The following is a 23,870-nucleotide window of genomic DNA, read 5'->3' as shown; positions in this document are numbered from 1 at the left end:
AAGAAGTTTCTTAGACATAAAAAGAATCGACTCCTAAAAATAATACTTAAAGACTTAGACATAATCAGCAACCAGAGATCGAACAACAACAAGATCATTAGTTGCTTTCTGCAGTTCAGTCTTCAGGAAATCAAGATTCTTCGTTGCAATCTTAAGTTGATCACGAAGAAGATTCCCTACCAAATCGTATGATATCTGAACTGGTCTATTGTCTTCAAGATCGCATGCATAGAAACTGGTTATGACAAGAGGATCCTTATGAAACTCAATAACCTTTTCATCTTCGATTTTGTCTTACTTTTTGCATCAATCCATCGTGCAGTTCATGATATCACAAGAAGTTTTCTTGAGGTTACGGAACATATATATATCAAAAGAAAGAGAACTTTTGATATATATATATATGTGTGTGTTTCATAGGGAAACCCTAGGGACACATATCAATCTATATGTTTGGTCATGAACCAGGTGCACAAATAGTTTGTGTGTCATGAAAAAAATCAGAACCAAGGAACCAATGAAGCCTATATTGAAAACATTGTTTGAAAGATTATCAAACACAAGTTTTTAACTTTTGACAGAATATCTTAGCTTAAAATCTAGGCATAAGAATTTTTGTTGATAAAACAACAAATCAACTGTCTTAAGGAAAAGACCAAAAAGAAGCTTCTTAGAGCAAGCAACAAGGAGTATTACTTCAAGAGATATTGATCATTTACATTACCAAGTGTAATAATTAACCGGATCAAGGATCAACAGTAAAATGATCATCAATTTTTTAAAAGAAAACAAATACAACAAAGACCACTTTGTCAAAAAGAAGGTATCTTCTTGAAAATCATGTGCATGCTCACCCAGTCTCAAAAAGGATGCACAACTGTAAGCAGTCACGTTGTAATATTGAAAAGACGAGGGTACCCAAATATACCTCAATGTAAAACTTTTGCACCTATAAGTCCTTTCTATAAAAGTGATTTTCTATGGACTGAGTCAAGACAATACAACGAATCGGTTCACACTTCGTGTGATCGTCTACGGATACAAGATCGAGACAATACAACAAAGAAGTATGATTACTTGATAATAGGTTTTGACTTAACCAAACACTATAGGATTGCTATCAAGTAATTAGGAATTAGCGTTTGTGTATTTTACTTCTAATTATAATAAAAACAATTATAATTGCGGAAACAGATAAGTAAAAGACACGACAAGATTTTGTTAACGAGGAAATCGCAAATGTAGAAAAACCCCGGGACCTTGTCCAGAATTGAATACTCTCATAATTAAGCCGCTATACAAAATCAAACCAACTTCGTATAGTTTAGACCAAGCAACTAAACCTATAATTCACCTAGTTCCCTCAGTATCACTACGTCTCCAACTTGTAATAAGTCACGCACTTGGAACAATTCCTTTGGATCGTATTCCAAACAGTAAAGGAACAACAAATCTGTTTGGAAACAACTCTTTTTAAAGAACATGACATGAGTTTGACAAAAGTCTCTTCCGTTTATCCCAGTAAACTCCTTTGTCGGGTCCGAGATCTATCTAAAAATACAACTACCAAAGTAGTTGGGTTTAGATTTTGCAATCAATACTCTTAGTTACAAAGACAATATATTGATGCCGATCTATCCAACTAATCAATCAAGGTTATCACAAATATAAACCGATTATAGTTGAATCCCTCCAGCCGATCAAATTTTGTGCACATCAAAGATTATGAACCCAAATATCTTTTTTGTCTTCAAATCTGCTTAGATCTTCAATAAACACCTGCACACAAACAACTTGAATCTCTGGTGATCAATCACACACAGAAGGAGTCTATTAACGATGGATTATCACGAGACGTCTTTAGATCTACAGACTGTCTAACGATCCCCGTCGATACTTCGATCTAGTTTGAGTGAATCTTATATCAGAATAGAAGATTCTCAAGCATAAACAAACTAGGTGCAATCAAAGTTCAACAACCGTTAGTCAATCAAATCAATCGAAAACTAATAATAAACTGCAATTATCTAGTTTCCCACCAATGGTACTCGTAGAGATTCTCAATCCCAAAGAAGTCTTTAAAACGAGCGGCCGTAAGAGATTTCGCCTAATTAGGGTACTTTCCTCTCTGAATAGACGGCTCCACCAGTAACAACACAACTAGGTAGATTTCTCGCACTGAGGATTAGTTTGCTCAAAATACAAACTTCAGTATTTATAGACCAAGGAAGTTTGGACACCAAGGAATTTCCAAAATCGAATATTCTCAAATATATGCATAAGCCAAAATCGGTTTTCATAATTCCTGGAAATGCACTATCTAAATATTGACCGAAATCCCAGTAGAAAATCTCTAATTAGTAAATGTACATTACCAATTTTGATTTTCTAAAGATATGCATTTAATTGCTGAAAATTAAAAGCATATAAAAACTAAAAAACCTTAATTAAAAGATTCTCAATTTATTTCGATCCGGAATTCTCCTTTAGTTATTAAGGAATATCTTTGAACAATAAAAGATAAGAATTACTGCACATGTTCAAAGTATGTCGACATCTTTACTTTGTAAATCCTTTTTCATATTTACAATCTTGGAACCGACTTGCCACACTTCCAAACAAGTTTATAATTGGTTCATCTGACTTCCAAGAACTGATTGATTATCCTATCAAATCACCATTAATGGGTTTCACGGTTCCACCAAAACACAAAGCTTCGGTTCTACCTCCATGTGGGTACTAGGAACAGTCACACTAGCTTTCCAAAAATTGATTGGCAAGGTACTAGGATCGGTTACCACATTATTATGGTATTTACTTGTGATCGGTTGCACAAGTCATAGGATTGGTTACTAATTACTAAGACTTGTTGTACCTCTTACAAGGATCGATTCCACATACTTGTGATCGGTTGCACCTCTTACTAGGATCGGTTACCTAATGTTTAGAGTTGGTCATACCAATTACAAAATATAGATCATACCATCTCAGGTGATTACTTAAGATTGGTTTCACTAATAAAAGTCATACTAATACAAAAGTCAGGCATTGTGAATAGTTTTACCAAGATACGTAAACAAGTTATGAGCGGTTATACTAAACACATATATTGTTAATCCAAAGATTTGCAATGGATAACAATACCAATAAGCTTAGCGATTTTCCCTTTCTATTCACAAAACAAGTTTATGAATTGTACTTCCTTTAAACGATTGTAATATATTGTTTCCTAGGACGAAATCTTCTCTCATACCCATACATAATCACAATATCATTCATACGATATGTTGATGTCTTATATACGAAGTTCAAAAGAAAGACGTTATACTTCGTATTGTAAGTCCTTATTACTATGTATAACTAGAGTATAATCATTCACAGCTTCGCGGTTATGTTTTCAATATGCACGACTTGAAATATACGTTAGGAATAAAACAGTTCAAGTCAAATATTACTAACCTCAAGAGGAAGGATGATGTCGTCGTTGTAACTCTTTACTTCTTCACATTCTTCAAGTCTTCACGTAATACTTGTAAGTCTCATATCCTAGTAACTTTCTATCCAACCTATACGAAGTTGACTCTAGTATATAATCAATTGACTCTTTAAATGAGTTTTGGTTTATTAAATTGACTTTTTAAATGAGTTTTGGTTTACTAAAATATGACAACCAAACTTGACATACCAACGCTTGGTGGTTTAAACCGAGCAACGCTCTAACAATCTTCCTCTTTATCAATTTTAGTGACAAAACTCTTACATCATACGGATAAACAAATTACAAGAATTCATTACACATACGCTTGATTCCAAGTTTCAACAACACAATAACCTGTATACATTCAATCCATAAATGTCGTTGTTGACATTATAATAACAAAGCTAATACTCCCCTTAAAGGTAAGATAGGTAGATTTTCAATCCGCACGTCTTTGTTATTCCCTTTGTAGTTAATATAACCATAAGTATCAATATGATATGGTACCCGTCTATCCTTTACTCTTTCGTTAGATATAACGTTTAAGCACCATTGTCCTTTCCTTAGTGATACCATATCACTTGTTTACTCCATATATTTCTCCCCCTTTTTGTCACAAAATGACAAAGGTACGAGCAAATAAAGGACAAACCGAAAGGATCTTACAAATCTTAAAAGACTTGCAACCTATAAGAGTTAAGCACGAGGGTCCCACACACCATTTTAGATAACCAATATCAAAACCGAAACAGCAAAGTAATTTTGTTTTGATATGTTACCAAGGAAACAATTGCCCGAAGCAATTTTCCCTAATAGTTTAGCAAATCATAAATTGACTAAGTACATTAGTTCTTTTGCTAAACCGATTGCACAAATACAATCGGTTGTTCGATAAGACCAAAATAAAGATCAGAATTAACTTTATTTTTCTCATCACGTTCTAATTACTCAAATAATAACTTAGACCTTTCACTTTTAAACAACACAAGTACCAGGTTAGTTAACTAGCATTTCTTGTTAAGGCATTCGATTAGACTTGAATAACCGAAACCTCCACTTTGATAAGTCTAACTAAGATCAGAATTAACTTAGTTTCTCTTATCCGTAATCGAATTGGACTAAACAATTGATCCAGAAAACCTTTTTGTTAAGCCATAAAAAATTCATACAAACCACATAAATCAACTTGCATAATTATTTATCTCAACCGGAAGCAATTGAAACAAACATAGACATTATAGTACCGCAATTGCACCGAAATTTTGTAAGCCTAAACAACTGATACCAAACCATAAAGAAAGATAAAAATAGTTTTTCTTAACCGGAAACAATTGAATAACACACATACATCCATACACAAATAATGGAATAAACAACTGACAAATTCGTTACCTCAGATTCCACATCCTCTTCACCCCCTGAAAGATATATCATTAAGCGCAAGTTGACATAGAACTCTCCCCCGTTGTGTTGTCATCCTCCCTCTAAAACAAAAGAACAACAACAAAGACCAACCTTTACCAGAGAAAGGTTGAAAATCGCTTTTAACTAATGTGATGCAAAAGTTGAAACTCCGAAACACATATGCTTTTATGCTAAACCAAAAAACGATTCAACATATTGTGACTTTTTCACATATTAGTTTCAATCGGAACCCCTTATCATCCTTTGATAAAGCCTACCAACATGGTCTAGAACTCAATCCCGCTAAATTAAAAAGTCACCCAAACCATAAGGGTTCACACAATATGAGATCGAATATTAAGGTTATGAAAACTGAAATCAAACATCCCATAAATACATAGCAATAATATAAAGCATTCAAGCACAGGCTATGTAATAGAAAACTATCACAAGAAAAATTATAAAATAATAATTTCATTCATAAAAGTTTTATTCAAAATAGACCTTATACAATTATTTGAAAGAAATCAAAAATTGATGTCTATTTTTCTTGGATTAAGTATTACATCAAATAACTTAATCTCTAGTGGTGCTCTTATTGTTTACTGAAGATTCATCAGTACTCAAATTTTTGAAGCATGTCTTGTAAGACTTGTCCGCAACCACTTTCTGTTTTTCGAGTTCTTCAATTTGAAGTTTCAAGTCTGCAAGTTCACTTTTCGTCTCTTTTATTTCATCTTTTAGTCCTTCGCGATCTTGAACCAAAGTAAAAAGATTTCCTATGAGTTCTTCAAACCCATGCATAACTTCACACATACCATCTGTGGGAAACCACTTGGTAAGATCTGAATTATTGAAAGCAAAAAGACATGACTCTTCTTGAGATCTATCAGAGTTACGATAAGATACGATTCTGGAGACAATCTTCCTGATTCTTCGTTTGGAGACGAATCCTTGACAGTTTCTCACCTTTCGTGCTTCCCTTTTATTACTCCTTGTAACACTGCGAGTTATAGGAGACATGCTTAACAAAAAGTTTTACCAAGGGAAGACAATATACCTAAGAGAAGATTTTTCTTATTTTGATAAGAATATATTTAGTTCATAAAAACAAGGTTTCCGAAACTACACAAAATATTTTTTGAACTTCTCTTTTTATCGAAAGGGATATATTCTTTAAATATCTCTTATTACTGAAAACAAAAGTTGCCATGAACATGTGCCCTTGATTTTTATGTGCTTTTCCCATCCAAGGTTATGAGCACGAATAAGATGGGTTTGCACAATCTCCATACAACTAGGTTGTATCGGAGTAAGCCTTAGCTTACATCGAGTATCAGAAACATAGTTCATGTTTCTCTTTCGCAATTTCTGCCCAAAATATTTTCTCCCAAGAAGATGATCCTTCCTTGATCTAAAAACATGATCATTAGGAGACACTGTACTGACGTGAGAATTTTCAGAGATGGATAAATCTCTCTTAATTGTATTAATGAGATTTTCATATGATTTTCTCATTCTAAGTATTTCCTTATGATGCACATCAACGTTATTATCTGAAACAATTATCGGAAATTCCTGATGGTTTCCTTTGGCAGAGATTCTCTCTTTCCCTTTCTTCTGGAATCGTTCTTCATCAAAACAAGAATTGTTTCGGTATGGGTGAGGAGGAACCTTTTTCCATAAGCGATTATCAACTCTTACTTCTGTTTTTTTTGGGTTGACCTTGTCGGATTGTGGTATATTCTGTCTTTCTACTGAGGAATGATCTTTCAGTTTTTTAAGACAATAAACTTCTTTCAATATTTTTACCACCATATTTTGAAGAAGTATAAGTTTCCTATCAAGTGAATGAAAGTTGTATTTCTTGAGATCACGTACACGGAATCGGTTCAAAGTTTCCTTTGGAAAAGATTTCGTCTAATCATCAGTAGATGTAGAAGCTGGTTTTTCATCCTCTTCTGACTTGATGTAATTAGGTGAACTACCATCATCTTGATCTGTTTCAGTTGTGACTAAACCAGTTTTATCACAGTCTGTAAAAGTCGAGCAAGGACTTTTAGTTTCCTCATTATCAAAAGAAATTAAAACAACATCATTAGTCAGAGTCATAGGATGGGTTTCTTGATCAAGTGTAAAGATTTACCAATGGCTTCTAGTTTGACAGTGAGATTCATATTCTCTTTGGATAAAGCATTTAGTTGAATGTCTTTTTCTCTGATCTCATTCTTAAGCAGATTAGATTTGGTCTTCAATATCGACATCTTTGTAGACAGAGATTTTATAGGCTAGGAGTTTTACCAACTCTTTATCAGTATCTTCTTTTCCATCAGAGATAGACACGGATGTTTTCGCTACTCCTGGATCATGAGTCAACGAAGTAGTAACATCTTCAACATTTGAGTATTCATACTCTTGCATAACGTTAACTTAATCAGACATAGATTTAATTTCTTATAGGTTGGATCGCACCAGACGCAGATTGTTAGATCTTTTCGTGTTTGCCTACTCTGATACCAATTGAAAAGACGAGGGTACCCAAATATACCTCAATCTAAAAAATTTCCACCTATAAATCCTTTCTCCGAAAGTGATTGTCTATGGACTGAGTCGAGACAATACAACGAATCGGTTCACACTTCGTGTGATCGTCTACGGATACAAGATCGAGACAATACAACAACGAAGTATGATTACTTGATAATAGGTTCGGGCTTAACCAAACACTATAGGATTTCTATCAAGTAATTATGAATTAACGTTTGTGTATTTTACTTATAATTATAATAAAAACAATTATAATTACGGAAATAGAAAACTAAAAGACACAGCAAGATTTTGTTAACGAGGAAACCGTAAATGCAGAATAACCCCGGGACCTTGTCCAGAATTGAATACTCTCAGAATTAAGCCGCTATACAAAATCAAACCAACTTCGTATAGTTGATACCAAGCAACTAAACCTATAGTTCACCTAGTTCCCTTAGTATCCTTGCGCCTCCAACTTGTAATAAGTCACGCACTTGGAACAATTCCTTTGGTTCGTATTCCAAACAGTAAAGGAACAACAAATATTTTCGGCAACAGCTCTTTTCAAACAACGTGATATGAGTTTGACAAAAGGCTCTTCCGTTTATCCCAATAAACTCCTTTGTCGGGTCCGAGATCTACCTAAAAATACAACTCCCAAAGTAGTTGGGTTTAGATTTTGCAATCAATACTCTTAATCACAAACACAATATATTGATGTCGATCTATACAACTAATCAATCAAGGTTATCACAAAGATAAACCAATTATAGTTGAATCTCTCCAGCCGATCAAGTTTTTTGCACATCAAAGATTATGAACCCGGATATCTTCTTTGTCTTCAAATCTTCTTAGATCTTTAATAAACACCTTCACACAAACAACTTGAATCTCTTGTGATCAATCACACACAGAGCGGAGTTTGTTAACGGTGGATTATCACAAGACGTTTTTAGATCTACAAACAGTCTAAAGAACCCCGTCGGTACTTCGATCTAGTTTGAGTGAATCTTATATCAGAAGAAAAGATTCTCAAGCATAAACAAACTAGGTGCAATCAAAGTTCAACAACCGTTAGTCAATCAAATCAATCGAAAACTAATAATAAACTGCAATTATCTAGTTTCCCACCAAGGGTACTCGTAGAGATTCTCAATCCCAAAGAAGTTTATAAAACGAGCGGTCGTAAGAGATTTCGCCTAATTAGGGTACTTTCCTCTCCGAATAAACGGCTCCACCCGTAACAACACAACTAGGTAGTTTTGCTGGCTCTGAGGATTAGTTTACTCGAAATTCAAACTTCAATATTTATAGACCAAGGAATTTCCAAAACCGAATATTCTCAAAGATATGCAATAAAGCCAAAATCGGCTTTCATAATTCCTGGAAATGCACTGTCCAAATATTGACCGAAATCTCAGTAGAAAATCTCCAATTAGTAAATGCACATTACCAATTTTTATTTTCTAAAGATATGCATTTAATTTCTGGAAATTAAAAGCATATAAAAAATAAAAACCTTAATTAAAAGATTCTCAATTTATTTCGATCCGGGATTCTCCTTTAGTTATTAAGGAATATCTTTGAACAATAAAAGATAAGAATTACTGCACATGTTCAAAGTATGTCGACATCTTTACTTTGTAAATCCTTTTTCATATTTACAATCTTGGAACCGACTTGCTACACTTCCAAACAAGTTTATAATTGGTTCATCTGACTTCCAAGAACTATGTGATTGATTATCCTATCAAATCACCATTAATGGGTTTCATGGTTCTACCAAAAAACAAATATTCGGTTCTACCTCCATGTGGGTACTAGGATCGGTCACACTAGCTTTCCAAAAATTGGTTGACTAGGTACTAGGATCGGTTACCACATTATTATGGTATTTACTTGTGATCGGTTGCACAAGTCATATGATCAGTTACCAATTACTAAGACTTGTTGTACCTCTTACAAGGATCGATTCCACATACTTTTGATCGGTTGTACCTCTTACTAGGATCGGTTACCAAATGTCTAGAGTTGGTCATACCAATTACAAAATATCGATCATACCATCTCAGGTGATTACTTAAGATCGATTTCACTAATAAAAGTCATACCAATAAAAAAGTCAGGCATTGTGAAAAGTTTTACCAAGATACATAAAAAAGTTATGAGCGGTTATACTGAACACACATATTGGTAATCCAAAGATTGGCAATGAATAACAATACCAATAAGCCTAGCGATTTCCCTTTCGATTCACAAAACAAGTTTATGAATTGTACTTCCTTTAGATGAATGTAAAACATTGTTTCCTAGGAAGAAATCTTCACCCATACCCATACGTAATCACAATAGCATTCGTGCGATTATGTCGATGTCTTATATACGAAGTTCAAAAGAAATACGTTATACTTCGTATTGTAATTCCTTAATACTATGTCTAACTAGAGTATAATCATTCACAGCTTCACAGTTATGTTTTCAATATGCACGACTTGAAAGATACGTTAGGAATGAAACAGTTCAGGTCAAATATTACTAACCTCAAGAGGAAGGATGATGTCGTCGTTGTAGCTCTTTACTTCTTCACATTCTTCAAGTCTTCACGTAATACTTGTAAGTCTCATATCCTAGTAACTTTCTAGCCAACCTATACGAAGTTGACTCTAGTATATAATCAAGCAACTCTTTAAATGAGTTTTGGTTCACTAAAATATGACAACCAAACTTGACATACCAACGCTTGGTGGGTTCAACCGAGCAATTGTCTAACAAATATGATGAGCATTTTACTCATCAAGAGTGTTGAAACTCTCTCATCTTCTTTTATGAAAAACATCAGAGAAATCAATAGAGGTAGTCTCAAGGGAATCAATAAAAGGAGGACAAGAGATACCTGATGTTGCTACCTTCCTTGCCTTTTTAATGTTGCGCCTGAGTCTATTTATACTGATCTTGAGTTCCGAAACACGATTATTGATATAAATGTATTCAGGAACGGTTGACACTTTTGATCCAAAACGTTTTTCAGCCCTATAAGGAGCGTTTGAGATTTTTCCTTTTGCAGAAATTCCTTTCTACTTATTGGATCATCAAAATAGACATTTGTCCTTATAACATTATTCCTTTTATAAAAAGGTTTTGTGTTATCTTTACAAAAAAAATTGGCTCATCACAACACTTTCCATGCCTGAAAGTTGGACTTTTAAAACCAGTAATATGAGAAACAGGTTTGATTACTTCCTTAGACATGCAGAAAAGAATGTTATGGAGTTTTTCATTCCGCAAACGAAAATGACATCTAATTTCAAGGTGATCTTTGTTTCCACGATAATAACACTTGAATGGATCTTTATTGTTTGTTCTTATATGAGCTGTCTTTGGAGGTTGACTGCCCTTTTTCTTCGAAACTTCTGCCGCTGAAGGTAAATTTTTACTTTTCCCATCAGTGAGATTTCTCTGCTGGAAATTGCTATTAGAACCAACAAAATCAATCATATTACTACTTGGAGCGTGTATTCCTTCATAGCCCAAACCTCGTGTATCACGATGTTTTTTACAAGCTCCTAGCATAGTGAACAATTTTGTTGAACTAACTGTTAGAGCACTGCTCGGTCGAACTCACAAGCGTTGCTATCTCAAGCTTGTTTTTCAAGTTTAGGTCATCAAAACTATAGGTCTTGATTTCTAGTCTCCTTATAGCTATATCTCGGCCTATGATAGAATGTGTAGTTGAGCTTTAGACTTCACGTGTTCATTGATTGAAGACGAAGATCTACTTAGGAGAGCTTGGAGGAACTTCATCAACAAAAGGTATGTGGAGACTAAAACTTATCTATCACTCAGAAGTCTATTTTATTCTATTTCCTATTGAGACTAAATAGTATAGCTATATAGAATTTTACATTATACACATTTGATATTTCGAGCTGAGTTTAACTCGCTTATATCTTTATCAAAATATATGTTGGAAGATTTTTGCTTTAGCTACATTCATCATTATTCTTGACGATTTAGTTGGAAACAATTTATTTGTTGGAAACTAAATAATGAGTCAAAAGTTGATCATGTGAAAATTGCCTTGAAACATCTTACATGATTTGTGTGAGACAGTCATTTGATGTGAACTTGGATATATTGTATTGATCATTTGATCACTTGAAAATTACTTATAAGCTAATAGTTTGTGTGAGACAGCTATTATCGTCTTCTAAGGATGTTTCAATGTCTGTATATAGAACAGTATGCATACCAGTATGCAAACTGTTGTGGTATGATTCAGGTCCGGAAACCAAGTTTGCATACCAGTATGCAAACAGTTTTAACTATTTAAAGTCCGGGAACCAAGTATGCATACCAGTATGTGAACGGTTCTACCTGAATTAGGTCTGGGACGACAGTATGCATACCGATTTGCAAATTGTCGGATAAGACCAAAGTCCGGACCTTAAGTTTGGGAACCCGTTTCAAACTAAGTTGGTTTAAGTTCTAAAATCGGTTAAATATGATTTCATACTCATGAACAAATTCATATATAAATTAAGGAATGCAATATTTGCAAACCGTGGCTTAATGTTCATGAATTGATTCTCTTGAATCAATCCGATTTTGTTTTAATTGTGTCTTGTATACTTCTATGAGAATATAAACAATTGAACAACTCTATGAGTAACACAATTAGATTCATTTGATTATCATTTGATATAGAAGTGTTAGATGAATGTGGTTAATAGAAAAGTGTTCATATGGCTAACTTCGGTTAACTATTTTTGAGCCAACTCAATATACACGTTTAGGTACGGTTACCGATATCTAAATGAAAGTATATTTCATTTGTGTGTAAAAAGCTAAGACCATCTAACGGTGGAGAGATATTGCTTTGGTTTTAAGCAAAGTTAACTTGAATCTTTAATCAGGTTTTCATCTAACGGTGAATATTGATTGCGTTGTTTCAAAGCTATCAAACCCTGATTTGAAGACTATATAAGGGAGAAATCTAGCAACTGGGAAACCTAATCCCCACACCTCATGCGTGATACTAGTTGCGTACTAGAGTCGATTCTCCTTTAACCTAGGTTTTTCCTAAAACCATTATAGGTTGACGACTTAAAGACTTCATTGGGATTCTGAAGCCAGACCTAACTATTTTCTATGTAGTTGTGTGTTCTGATCTTACTTTCTCTATCGTATTGAGTACTATCTTCTCTAAGATTGGATCGAGATTTATCTCCGATAGGTAAGATATGAAAAATAAACACAAAGCTCTTCGTCTCATTTTTTCTGATTCCACAGTAACTTGTTCTACTACCATGTAGTTAAGTTATTATGATGTGATTGATATTTCTAGGCTGTTCTTCGGGAATATAAGACTGGATTATCAATTGGTTCCTGTTCACCTTGATTTATCAAAAAGACGGAACAAAAACTTCGTAGGTATTTCTGTGGGAGACAGATTAACTATCAAAAATAGACTTTTCTGTGGGAGACAGATTTGTTTATAAAATCTTCGACTTTGGGTCGTAGCAACTCTTAGTTGAGGGTGAGATCAGCTAACGGAATCAAGTGCGTAGAGTCCTGCTGGGATTCAGAGGCGTGAGGAACGCGACTGTATGTTAATTGGTGTGAGACTTGGTTAGGGCTCAACTACATTCCAGTCTGAAGTTAACTTGTAGTAGGCTAGTGTCTGTAGCAGCTTAATACAGTGTGGTGTTCAAATCTGGACTAGGTCCCGGGGTTTTTTCTGCATTTGCGGCTTCCTCGTTAACAAAACTTCTGATGTTTGTGTTATTTCTTTTCCGCATTATATTTTTTTATATAATTAAAAGATCACAGGTTGTGCGTAGTTCGATCAATTGGTAAATCCGACTTCTATCAGTTGGGTGTTGATTGAAATTGATTGCCACTTGAACATTGATTTTTGATACCGTTCAAGTTATTTCTCATATCAATCAGGCTCACCGATTTCTATCTGTTTGATTGCAGATTGTATTGAGAAATTGAGATATAACTCTTAGATATATTTCCCTAATTGAGTCTGACTGTCTAGTTGATTCTCTTGGAATTTTTTTGGAGTTAGTCCATACAGATTGCCGAACGAAATATTGGGTGTGGTTGTTAGACCCCCACTTTTTCACTAACGTTAAACTTATTCAAGTTTTCTTCCAGCAATTTGACTTTATTGTGAGCAGCAGATAGGTCAGCTTCCAATTGTTTTTCTCGAGAGAAAAAAGCATTTTCTCTGTCATTAAAACAACTTTGTTGAGAGCTATATCTTGCTTCAGATTATGCAAGTTCTTCTTCAACACAAAGATATTTCGACGAAGATTTTCACATTCAGAATTCTTTGAACGTACATCTTCTTCACGATCTTTAAGAAGAGATTGTAAGAGATTATATCCATATTTGTAACCCTTAAAGATTTTTCTCATTTTCTTATCTTTTTGACAAAGAGGTGTCAGAAACTCAGTCAAACAAGATGTTGACTTCTTTTTCTTTATGAGATGGTCAAAAAGCTTGATTTATTGTGAGACTTCCTCATCAACATCTTTTCCATCATCTGAATCACTTACATATGAAAGATCATCTAACTATTCGTCTAGGCGTGTTTCCCAGTCATACACAATTTCAGTCAACGGAGAAGACGTGAGAGATTCCTCAGGAGAATCACGGCTTTGAACCAAGTCAAAACGTTTCTAAACTGGTGATGCGATGTTTGACATAACACATATGTCCATAGATTCAGATTGCTACAAACACAGACTTATGAGGTTTTTAATGTGTTTGCCTGTTCTGATACCAATTGAAAAGGCAGGGGTATAACAACCACACCGAATAATTCGTTCTGCAATCTGTATGGACTAACTCTAATACAATTCCAAGATCACCAACTTAAAAAGCGAGCTCAATCAAGAAAATATACCAAAGAGTTATATCTCAATTTCTCAATACAATCTGCAATCAAAAAGATAGAAATCTCTGAGCCCGATTGATATGAGAAATAACTTGGACGGTACCAAAGACCAATGTCAAGTGTCAATCAATTACTATCCAACAATCAAGGTCGGATTTACCAATCGGTTGATCCACGCACAACCTATGATATTTCAATTATATAAACAAATATAATACGGAAAAGAAATAACACAGACACCAGAAGTTTTGTTAACGAGGAAACCGCAAATGCAGAAGTTTTGTTAACAAATATAAACAAATATAATGCCCAAGTCCAGATTTGAACACACTAGCCTACTACAAGTTAACTTCAGATTGGAATGTAGTTGATCCCTAACCAAGTTTCATATCGATTAAGGTATAGTCGCGTTCCTTATGACTCTTGAACCATGCCAGATTCTGCGCACTTGATTCCCTTAGCTGATCTCACCCATAAATAAGAGTTGTTACGACCGAAAGTCGAAGACTTATAAACAAATCTGTTTCCCACATATAAGTCTATTCTGATAGATAAATTTGTCTTCCATAGAAGTACCTATGAGGTTTTTGTTCCGTCTTTTGATAAATCAAGGTGAACAGGAACCAATTGATAATATGGTCTTATACTCCCGAAGAGCTTCCTAGAAATATCAATCACCTCACAATAACTTAACTATATTGTAGTAGAAGAAGTTATTGTGGAATCACAGAGAATGAGACGAAGAGCTTTGTGATTACTTTTGATATCTTACCTATCAGAGATGAATCTCGAGTTAATCTTAGAGAAGATAGTACTCAATACGATAGAACAAGTAAGATCAAATCATATAACTACTGAGAAAATAGTTGGGTCTGGCTTCACGAATCCCAAATGAAGTCTTCAAGTCGTTAACCTATAATGCTTTTGGAAAAACCTAGGTTAAAGGAGAATCGACTCTAGTCGCAACTAGGACACAGGAAAGTGTCGGGATTAGCTCTTCCAGTTGATAGAGTTCTCCCTTATATAATCTTTTAAATCAGGGTTTGCTTTCAATCAAAGCTAAGATAGCTTATTAACAAAGCATTCAATATTCATCGTTAGATGAAAACCTGATTTAAGATTCAAGCTAAGTCTGTTTAAAACCAAAGCAATATCTCCTCGCCGTTAGATTTTCTTAGCTTGTTACACACAAATGAAATATACTTCCATTAGATATGGGTATCCGTACCTAAACGTGATATTGAGTTGGCTCAATAATAGTTAACCGAAGTTAGCCATATCAACACTTTTGTCTTAACCACATTCATCTAACACTTCTAGATCAACTATGATGATCAATCAAACATGAAAGTAATCAAATGAACCTAATTTTGTTTCAAATAGAGTTGTTCAATTGTTCACTATTTTACAAAAATATATATGAACCAATTGTATCAAAATCAGATTGATTCATGAGAATCAATTCATGAACATTAAGCCACGGTTTGCAAAGATTGCATTCCTTAATTCATAAATGTATTTTAACATGAGTATGAAAACATAGTTAACCGATTTTAGAACTTTAACCACTAAGTTTGCAAATAGGTACACAAAATATAACTTCTGGACTTTGGTCTTGTCCAGCAGTTTGTAAACGGGTATGCATACTGTCGTCCCAGACCTTAACTTAGATAGAACCGTTCGTATACTGGTATGCAAACTTGGTTCGACTTTAACAGTTAAAACCGTTCGCATACTAGTATGCAAACAAGGTTTCCGGACCTGAATCATACCACAAAAGTTTGCTTACTTGTATGCATACTGTGATGTATCCAGACAAAGGTTAATTGTTCTAAACTCCCATTTCAATCATTGAAAAATCCTTAGAAGACGTCAATAGCTGTCTCACACAAACTATTAGCTTATAAGTAATTTTCAAGTGATTGAATGATCAATACGAAACTTTCCGAGTCGACATCAAACGATTGTCTCACACAAATCATGTAAGATGTTTCAAGGCGATTTTCACAAGATCATCTTTTGAATTATTATTTAGTTTCCAACAAATAAATTGTTTCCAACTAAACTTGTCAAGAATATGATGAACGTAGCTAAAGCAAAAAGATTCCAACACATATTTCGAAAAATAGATAACCGAGTTAAACTCAACTCGATATATCAAATGTATACAATGTAAAAGTCTATATAGCTATATGACTTAGTCTCATTATGAGATAGAATAGAATATACTTCTGATTCATAGATAAGTTTTAGTCTTCACATACTTTTTTTTGATGAAGTTCCTCCAAGCTTTCCTCAGTAGATCTTCGTTTCAATCCATGAACGACGTGAAGTCTAAAGCTCAGCTACACATTCTATCCTAATCTTAGACATAGCTATAAGTAGACTAGAAATCAAGACTTATAGTTTTGATCAACTAAACTTGACAAACAAGCTTGAGATAGCAACGCTTGCGAGTTCGACCGAGCAATGCTCTAAAAGCACCTCAATTAACTCGTCTTGAATCTCTGAAACTCAACCCATTCTTACATTCAACCTCAAACTCAATTGCAACGAGAACCCATCAATTCATTTGTGTTTCAATCAACATCATCAACCAAATACAACACCAACAGAATCACCACCTTCATCTGTAGCAGAAACCTTAATCAGTCCATCTTTCCTTCTCCATTTCCAACTACAAAACCCATCTTTGATCTCAATCTAAACCCTACTTCTTCTTTTACAGTCTTTTTTCACTAATTTCTCCATTTGTTCTTCCCCCTAATTGCAGCCATAAAGAAGAGAAGGAAAATGTTGTCTGAACGAGTTAAGTTCGACCTACCTAGGTCAAATAACGTGGGACGATTATTGATACCACATGCGTAAGTATTAGGGCTGCATCCATTCTCCAAGACTGTCAGTTTAATCTCCTGCATCATTTATGTACTGTCAGTTCTAGGGAACTGGCAAGCTTTTCCATTGATTTTTTCTCATAACTTTCTCATTCGATGCCGGAATGAACTAATTCTTTCGCCCCTGGCTTCGTCTTCTCGTTCTCTTCAAGATGATGAGAAGAAACCCAAGATTTAACTGAGTTCCACTTCCTTTTTCTCCAGTGATTCCAAAACACCTATAAAACTCAAAACAAACGCAATAATACATAATTCACAAGAAAACATAACAAACAAAGCATAAACTATAGATATAATCAAGGTGTTTAATACACCTATCAAATTCCCCCACGCTTAGACTTTCCTAGTCCTCAAGCAACAATATTTTTATTAGAAAAGAATAATGTTTCTTATTACCTTCTGATTCACAGACTTTCTTTTGTTTACAACAATCTTATGTTGCGATTTGGGAATATTAGGGTTCTGAACCGTAAATTTAGTGTTAGAGGCGTTTTTGCTGAAATAAAAACAGTATGGAATCACATAAGCAGCATCATCAAATAAAGCAGTAAGCAAGATCAATTTCAGCAAAACCCATAAGAAAGAAAAAAGAAAACTAACCTCGATGAATCCATGGAAAACACCAGCAAGAAGATTAATTCGTAAAAATTAAAAAGGAAGAAAGTTACGAACAGTGAAGATCTACAGAGGGAACAATATGGATATGAATAAAAAATTAAAAATATTAAAAGAAGAAGAAAGAAGAAAAAGTTGCAATGGCAGAATTTATGGAAGAACAATAGAGTTGCAGAGATGAGAGAATAAAAAGAGAAGAGAAAGTAAAAAAGAAAATGGAAAGAAGAGTAAGAAGAATATATAGAGAAGAAATAAACACCATTAATACGAACTGACATGATTGGTTGAAAGTGGTCACAGAAGACGTGTCAAGAAATAGATGGAAGAAAGGATACGTGTGATAAATGCAGAATATGAAGAGATGGACAACTGCGGCATTTCTCACATCGTTCTCTACTTCGCAGAGAAGATATGAGAATAGGAAAGATGTAGGATCAGAATCTCGCAGCAATAATGCCTCAGCGAAATTATCAGCAACACAACACAACAGCGTCGGAGAGCAATTTCAGAAATGACATAATAAACGACGTCAACTAAATCATGAGAAAAATGTGACGGTCCTGCGAAAATTAGAGAGTTTGCGAGATTAACATTTGTAAGGTCGCGAGAATGTCGCAAGCCATATCCGAAAATAAAGGACATATTAACTGTCATCCACTATGTAATTCCCTATAAATAGCCGCTCAGTTGTAAAGGAAAGAGAGAGATATTTTCTGATTTAGAAGCAAGTAAATAGGAGAGAGAAAATCTAGAGCAGTGGTTATTCTTGATTCCTTTATCTTTTCCTGTAAGATTGTTCAAAGATTCATCAATAAAATTAAAATTGTTAATCTAAAATGAGTTGAATGTTAATGAAATCTTGTGAGGGGTGTAGTGTAGGATTTTCTGCAACTACAATAAAGAAACAGAAGGACTTAATATACAACCCGAAATTCTGATAAGAAAGAGATTCATCAATTTAAAGAATTCATGGAGGCACCAAAACTTATCAAGCTAGGCAATGGTTTTTCAGTACCAAGTGTTCAGGAATTGGCTAAACTCACGCTTGAAGAAATTCCATCTCGATACATATGCAACGGTGAAAGCCCGTTGAATAATATTGGTGTGTCTGTAAAAGATGATGAAACAGTTCCTGTCAACGATTTGCAAAATTTACTATCTCAAAAGCTTGAGAAATATCCAGCTTAAGACCCAAATTTCCATCCTTCCTTTTAATATGAAGCTCATTCACCATCTCCAAAGCCAAACTAATATTCTCATGAATATTTCTACCTTTCATAAAAGCCACTTGATCTTCCGAGACAAATTTATCCAAGACTTTACCAAGTCTAGTTGCCAGAATTTTAGTAAAATTTTTGAAAAATAAGTTACTTAGTCCAATAGGCCTAAACTTCCTTAAACAATCCGCACCTCTCACTTTCGCAAGCAAGAGAATAAGGCTTGAGTTAGCACCATTAGGAACTGTTTTGTTACTCCAGCAAAATCTAATAGCTTTGAAAAGGTTTGGATGAATTATATCCCAACAATGCCTGTAAAAACACCCTGAGAACCCATCCGGACCCGGAGCACTATCCGCTCCTAAATCAAAAACAGCCGCTTTAAGCTCTTCCATTGTTGGCGTAGCATCCAAGATTTGACTCTCCTCCATAGAAATCGTCTCATGTGCATAATCAAACAACTGCTCATCAAACGGCTGATCTTCACCATTAAATTTAGCTTCATAATAGGAAACTACATGATCACGGAGAATATCTGGATCCGTAATAGTAATACCCTCATCAGTGACCAATTCCTAAATAGTATTCGTACTCCTACGAATGTTTATAGTGCTATGAAAATAAGAAGTATTGCTCGAACCTTCTAATAACCATTTGTTGTGAGATTTTTGTTTAAGCATAATGTGTTGTTGCATTCAGACATCTTGGACAGCAACCAAAGCGTCCTTCATAATATTCAGTTTAGCTACATTATGAGGGTCCTCATCAGAGTTTCTACTAGCCACCTCAAACTTCAGTTGAGCTTGTTTGAGACGCACATTAACATTTCCAAAGACAGTTTGATTCCACAACTTTATGACTTCCTTCAAGCGTTTCAGTTTGAAAGGAAAGATAAAATCAGCACTACCATAAGCTGGAGCATTCCAAGACGCCTCCACTATTCTCAAAAAATCCGGATGCACGAACCACATTTTCTGAATTCTGAAAGGAGCACGTTTAGTATTAGGAGCAATAAAAGGAAAACCACTAAAATTTGAATGATCGGAAACTTCCCTTGGAAGAGCTTTACACCGCCAATTCGAAAACTTATTTAACCAATGGTCATTGATAATGGCACAATCCAATTTGCTGAGAATTCTACCAACACCCGATTGACCATTAACCTAAGTGAGCTTTGTACCCAAAGAATCTGCCTCAAATAAATCATTTTCCTCCATCCAATCACTAAACTCATTAATACAAGAAGTACGAGGCTCTCTGCCCCCTTTCTTCTCATTGTTACGAAGAACACAATTAAAATCTCCTATGATTAACCAAGGAGAGTTAGAATCAATAATAGAAAGTTGCCTCCACAAACTCCTTCTAATTACTTGCAGATAACTAGCATGCACAAATGAGATAAAAACACCATCAATCTTCACCTTAATGGCTTGCCTAGTCATGTTACACACCACTGGCTCTTCAATATCTTCACTCCAAAGAATCCAAAGATTTCCCAAAGAATTCAAAGTAGAATTATGAATTGCCTTTTTTAACAAAACCAGCTAAATTTAGCTTTGAGATAACTGTGTCAGTACACTGAATTTTAGGCTCCGCAATACAAAGAATCACAGGTTTAAACTCATGCACCAACTGACGTAACTTCAACCCAGCCTCCACCTTTGCCACCCCATTGATATTCCAAAAGAGTACACGCATTGGAAACTACTGTTTTTGTTTATTTTTAACTTTTGGAATATGACTAGCATTAGTCACCCCTCTTCTTTCTAGAACTGGAGACTTTCCCTTGCTAACCTTTATTCCTAACTCATTGATTTCAGATCCTGACTCAGCTTTTTCTGAATTAGACGCTGTTTGACCTTTCTTGGGAACTAGAATGCGACATGGTTTCCTTTTATTCTTCGTCTTATCTTCATCATCTGAAACTTCTCCCCATTTAGAACCCTTGACACCAGCAGCTGCCTTCTCAGGTGTTAATTCATCATCTGAACTTTCCTCAGACTAACTTTCATCTTGTTAAACTGAATGGACCTCTTCAGTAGAGGAGTTAATGGTGCGCTGGCTACATACTTACCAAGGACTGCAGGATATCTTCCATCCAACCATAGATTAACTACACCGTCCATGGATTGTAAGAGGTCATCAGAAAATGTTGCTGCTGCACTATTAAGAGAGACTAGCAAGTCCTAAGCCCGAAGACCGTCCCTACCACATGCAGTCCCCTTTGGGAAGCTTTTCAGATCCCGCAGATTGGAATCAACAAATAATGTTGTTGTTGAGAGATTGTCCAAAGGGATAACAAGTGGCCGCTCATATGGGTGTTTCTTCTGTGACTCGTAGAGAGTGTCAGGGTAGAAGGAGCAACCCAATTGGAAGATAAAATACGAATTGCAATTGTATAATGACCATAACTCAGTTTTTTCTACAATCCTCCAAGTTGGCATCTTCCTTTTTCCTCTTAGAAGACTGTTTGGCTGATTATTTGTCCTTGATAAGTCTAGCAGTGCCTGAACCAATGTGAAGCATCCATTGGGTTCCAACCATGTCACTAAAGCCTGGTTGATTGCTGATATTTGTAACTTCTTCCTTGTACCTGATCTCTCCTCAGCGGAGATTTTAGGCATATACAAATTCAGTGTACATACAGGTAGCTACAAGAGATAAAGCCAAGTAGCCAAATCCATGGGTTTTGCCAGTATATTATCTAGAGTTGCCTTCAGAGTTCTAGAAAACTGTAACCTGCATGGAGAAGGGATACTAACTATAGTTGTTATTTTGTATTTGAAAGATTAGGTCTAGCATCTCTATAGAAAGATTACCTGCAACTACTTCGTCCAGAACATTGTCATCCATAACTACTGGATGGGTTTAAGGCTGTGTTGTACCATGGATTAAAAAATCAACCATACTACCATTGAGTGGACCAACAACAACTTCATGAGAATGCCTTGGGTCATGGCATGATTTCTTCCATGCATGGATATGTCAACATTTAATGCAGAGCCAAGATTGCATATCAGACAAGACCTTCTCCTATGCACTGAAGCATTCAGCATTGTTCCTTATCCTCTCCCTACAAGCATCCTTACCATCCGCTGTAGGGACGTTCTTATCTATTAGATGTCTATAAATTACACTTCTAGCATACCCATTACCGCCAACTCCACCATGACAACCATCATAACCTTTAAAGGGACAAAAAATCTTGTCATAGTTTGTAAAGGGACAATGAAACCTGTCACCTTGTGATGGTGATGCAGATATAGAAAACACCCCTTTTGAAGGTACAAATACACTTACATATGATGAAGTGGAATATCTGGTTGTCGAAATATTGCAGGGATGAAATAACTATAATTAGGAATCAACAAATGGGAAAATAAGAATTCAAATTAGACAAACTACCTCAATTGAAAACTTAAAATACCATTCACTAAAATACTAATTAGAAGAAAAATACAATATCTTGACTGAACCTTGTACCCACTTCAAACACTTCACTGAAGAAGACCCACTACTTCTTTCAATCCACTTCTTCTGTACAGCACAAAAAAGTACAAAAATCCCCTGCTACTGCTTCAAAGCCCTCAAATTTCTAAAGGAAACCCAAAAATCTAATTGCATAAAGAAAACTACTTGAAACTATTGTTTTCTCAAATAACGAAATTGAGAAATTGGAGCAAAAACTGCAAAATCTGCTTTTTTAAATCAACCACTCTCAGAAGAAAGGAAATCACAAAACCCCAAATTCAAATTTCTACGCCCCTAATTTTGTTAAGCCAAACACAAAGCACAAAAACCTGAATTGAACACCAACACCCCTAATTTTGTAACATCAACCAGTCACAAAAGAACCCAAATCTCAAAACCCTAATTCTAATTTCAACACCTCTAAATAAAATTGTTACATCAAACACTGACTCAGATTTAAGAAATCACATACAGAAGAACAGTTGTTGGTGCGATTTCACAAAAACCCACAACAGCACCCTTCCCACCAATCGATGAAATCTCCCACAAAGAAACTACAGAGAGAAAAAAAAAACAGAACCCTAACTCCAATCGAAGAAATCTTCTCAACAAACTTTGAAAAATGGGACTTCAGAACCCTAATTGAATCACCAACAATGCTGGAGAATCAAAGAAAACTACCATAGAATCTGGTACTCTAATCACCAAAGAGAGATTTGATGTTGAATACAAAAATAAAAATAAAAACAGGGACGAAAGGAAGAGAAAAAAAGAACAGATTTGATGTAACCTTGATTTTGATTTTGATTCTTAATAAAATACCCTCTGGGTGTCTTCTATTTTATAAATACGAAAAAATAATAATAAAAAAAGGGTTTTTACACATTGGTGGTGAGCAACCGAGAAACAAGCTGGACGCCAACACCTTTTTGAATAACAATACCTATCCTATGGAAAAGAGAACCACCTATTTTATAATTGGCGTCATGGATAATAAGGCAATTCCTCAATCTTTTCAGAAATGCGATTGTATCTTCTCCAAGTTCCCCTAGGGTCGAAAAGGCCAACACACCAAAACCATATCCATGTGAAGTGCGTATGTCGAGGTATTTGTGGCGCTTGCATATAATTACAGCTAAAAATGTAATAATTTTAAATAATAATAATAATAATAATAATAATAATAATAAAATAATAATAATAGTTATTATAATAAAATGCAATAATTTTGATGGTTGTCATGGTGGTGTAGGTGGAAGGGGATATGCCAGAAGTGCAATTTATCATCAATGATGCCCACTTCCCCACGATGCATGCTAAGGATATCTACTGTGAGAGAATTCGCAATAACCACG

At 34.9% G+C, this 23,870-nt stretch overlaps 1 long non-coding RNA gene across 1 annotated transcript; it reads right to left on the bottom strand.

The window, feature by feature from the left end:
- Positions 1 to 20,387: 20,387 nt before the first annotated feature.
- On the bottom strand, positions 20,388 to 23,423 carry LOC113342313. The gene is made up of 2 exons (XR_003356597.1): positions 21,864 to 23,423; positions 20,388 to 21,783 (listed from the first exon to the last, which is right to left on the bottom strand). It is a non-coding gene; the product is annotated as an uncharacterized LOC113342313 (long non-coding RNA).
- Between the last annotated feature and the right edge of the window lie 447 nt (positions 23,424 to 23,870).

The sequence above is a fragment of the Papaver somniferum genome, unplaced genomic scaffold, assembly GCF_003573695.1.
Source record: "Papaver somniferum cultivar HN1 unplaced genomic scaffold, ASM357369v1 unplaced-scaffold_35, whole genome shotgun sequence".
Lineage (NCBI taxonomy): Eukaryota > Viridiplantae > Streptophyta > Magnoliopsida > Ranunculales > Papaveraceae > Papaver > Papaver somniferum.
Note: the sequence above shows the minus strand (reverse complement) of the source record. Positions and strands in the feature narration are given on the sequence as shown.